Here is a 3,782-nt window from a genome sequence, read left to right as displayed (position 1 = left end):
TGCTTTACATGTGTTATGTACAATTTTCAGCATAACCGTGAAATATAAATACTATTATTTATGTTTTTCAGGTGAGCCTCCAAGAGGTTTAGTGACTTCCTCAAGGTTAACTAATTATTAAAAGGTAAACTAGGATTTGAACTCGGTCTGTCTGACTCTAAAGCCCTCTTACTGTCTGATATGTTTGGATCTGTGTCCCCACCCAAATCACATGTCAAATTGTAATCCCCAATGTTGAAGACTGGGACGGGTGAGAGGTGATTGGATCATGAGGGTGGATTTCCCCCTTTGCTGCTGCTTTTGTGATAGAGTTCTCATGAGATCTGGTTATTTAAAAGTGTGTGGCACCTCTCCATTCTCCCCTCTTCCTCATGCTCTGCCATGTAAGATGTGCCTGCTTTCCCTCCACTTTCTAAAATGACTGAATGTTTCCTGAGGCCTCCCTAGAAGCCACTATGCTTCCTGTACAGCTGGTGAAACTGTGAGCCAATTAAACTTCTTTTCTTTATAAATTACCCAGTCTACATTATTTCTTTACAGCAATACAAGAATGGACTAATACGGAAAATTGGCACCAACTAGTGGGGCACTGCTATAAAGATACCTGAAAATGTGGAAGCAGCTTTGGAATTGTGTAATAGGCAGAAGGTGGAGGAGTGTGGAAGGCTCAGAAGAAGACAGGAAGATGAGGGAAAATTTGGAACTTTCTAGACACTTGTTAAAATTGCTATGACCGAAATGCTGGTATTGATATGGACAGTAAAGGCTAGGCTGATGAGGTGTCAGACGAAAATGAGAAACTTATTGGAAACTGGAGCAAAAAACACTTCTGTTTCTTAGCAAAGAAACTGGCTGTATTGTGCCACTGCCTTAGGGATCTGTGAAACTTTTACCTTGAGAATGATGATTTAGGGTATTTGGTGGAAGAAATTTCTAAGCAGCAAACTGTTCAAGATTTGGCCTGGCTGCTTCTAATAGCCTGTGCTTATATGCACGAACAAGGAAATGTTCTGAAACTGAAATTTATATTTAAAAAGGAAGCAGAGCATAACAATTTGAAAAATTTGCAGCCTGGCCATGTGTTAGAAAAGAAAAACCCATTTTCAGAGGAGGATTTCAAGCAGGCTGAATATATTTGCATAGCTAAAAGGAATGCAATTGCTAATAGCCAAGATAATGGAAAAAATGCCTTGAAGGCACTTCAGAGACCTTTGAGGCAGCCCCTCCCAACACAAACCTGGTGGCCTGTGAGGAAAGAATGGTTTCCTGTGCCAGGTCCAGTGTACCACTGCCCTGCACAACCTCAGGACACTGCTCCCTGCATCCCAGCCATTCCGTCTTCTGCTGTGGCTAAAAAGGCCCCAAATACAGCTTGGGCAGCTGCTTCAGAGGTTGCAAGCCATAAACCTTGAGTGTTTCCACATGGTATTAAGCCTGAACATGCACAATGTACAAGAGTTGAAGCTTGGGAGCCTCCACCTAGACTTCAGAGGATATATGGAAAAGCCTGACTGTCCAGGCAGAAGCCTGCTGTAAGAGTGGAGCCCACATGGAGACCCTCTACAAGGGCAGTATGGAGAAAAAATGTGGGGTTGAAGCTCCCACACAGGGTCCCCACTGGAGCACTGCCTAGTGCAACTGTGAGAAGAGGGCCACCATCCTCCAGATCTCAGAATGGTAGATCCACCAACAGTTTTCAATGTGCACCTGGAAAAGCTTCAGGCACTCAACACCAGCCCTTGGGAGCACCTGTGGGAGTTGAGCCCTGCAGAACCACAGGCGTGGAGATGCTCAAGGTCTTGGGAGCCTACTCATTGCATCAGTGTGCCCTGACTGTGGGACATGGAGTCAAAGGAGATTATTTTAGAGCTTTGAAATTTAATGGCTGCCCTGCTGGGTTTCAGACTTGCATGGTCCTGTAGCCCCTTTTTTGGCCAGTTTTTTTGTTTTCAAATGGGAGCATTTACCCAATGCCTGTATCCCCACTGTATATTTGAAGTACCTAACTTGTCTTTAATTTTACAGGCTTATAGACAGAAGGGACATGCCTTGTCTCAGATGAGAATTTGGACTCTGGAGTTTTAAGTTAATGCTGGAAAAAGTTAAGACTTTTGGGGACAGTTGGGAAGACATGATTGTATTTTGCAACGTGAGAAGCACATGAGATTTGGGAGGGTTCAGGGGCAGAATAATACAGTTTGAATCTGTGTCCCTGCCCAAATCTCATGTTTAACTGTAATCCCCAATGTTGGATGGGGGGCCTTGTTCGAGGTGATTGGATCATGGGGGCAGATTTCCCATTTGGTGCTATTCTTGTGACAGAGTTTTCATAAGATCTGGTTGTTTAAAAGTGTGTAGCACCTCTCCCCTCTCTCTTCTTTCTCCTGCTCCTGTCATGTAAGATGTATCTGCTTCCCCTTCACCTTTCAACATGATTGAATGCTTTCTGAGGCCTCCCCAGGAGCTGTCATGCTTCCTGTACAACCTGCAGAACTATGAGCCAGTTAAACCTCTTTTCTTTATAAATTACCCAGTCTCAGGTATTTTTAACTTATATAGCAGTGTGAGAATGGACTTACACACTGTCCACTGTACCACTATACTATCATTTGATCCCATTAAGACCATGTTTCTGGGGAACCTCATATATTGTGGAAAAAATAAAGGCATTAATAATCTGTAAATATTGTTCATAAAATACACATTTAGCCAGTTCAACTTTTATTGCATCATTTTTTTTTTTTTTGCCTGACAATTAAATAAATACTACTAGATAATTCAACTACTTGTTACTTTATATCTTGGTATAGTATTTCAATTTTGCAAAAATTTCCTTAAGGTTTATCTGACCTGCTTCACACACATGTTCTTGCCTTAGTCTATGCTTGTCATGAAGCTACTGGCATCCTACAGTTAACCCAACATCATGTAAGTCCTAGTTGGTATTTGGACAGTCTTGGTCTGCCACTCCATTTAACTTTCCATTTGAATCACCACAATATCTATGAACTCATTAAGAGTACTCAAGAGCTCCATTTCTAACTAAACCCCCTTCTTTTCCTCTGTCCAGCCTCAGACTATGTATACAATGAGCCATCAACATTTTCTGAGTGTTCACTTCCACGAGTTAGGATTAGGAACATTGCCAATATCCATACCCTTCCCCTTTTCAGTAAACTAGCAACTTTAATCTTCAACTTCCAGAGAACATAATTCTGGAGTCACATTTCTTTCCTTATCGGCATTCAGGTTAACTCTACAGAGGCCTTATTTATGTAATTCATGACTGGAAAGCATCAATGTCTTTCAATGAAAGTCCATACCTTGAAGTATGGGAATGGAGACCTGTCTTGAGATGCTGGTTTCACTGCTAAATAGTTGCGTACATTTGGACAAGTAACTTTATTTCCTCAGTTTCTTTATCTCTAAAATGTTTTAATGATACTCATTTCATAGCATTTGTTTTCAAGATTAAATGACAGAATTAATGTGTGCCTAGATAACATTTTTTAGAGATAAGTTTATGCATGTAAATGTTTTTCTTCCTGGGTTTTCCACTTTACTTTCAGGAAAGTTGATAACTGCCTCTATTCCTATTACTATAGGGAAGGTATGTGTTTGGGGAGAAAATAGAAAAATTTTTATAAGGATCACCAGCTTTTGCTTTAAAAAATAAAAAGTTCAGAAGAAATTCATGAGCATAACAGGATGGGTAAAATATCTCGAGATTGCATGAAATCAAAATGTTTTCAGCATAAAATTAAAAGGATTCCCATGTACTA

The sequence above is a fragment of the Piliocolobus tephrosceles genome, chromosome 1 (genome assembly GCF_002776525.5).
Source record: "Piliocolobus tephrosceles isolate RC106 chromosome 1, ASM277652v3, whole genome shotgun sequence".
NCBI lineage: Eukaryota > Metazoa > Chordata > Mammalia > Primates > Cercopithecidae > Piliocolobus > Piliocolobus tephrosceles.
Note: the sequence above shows the minus strand (reverse complement) of the source record.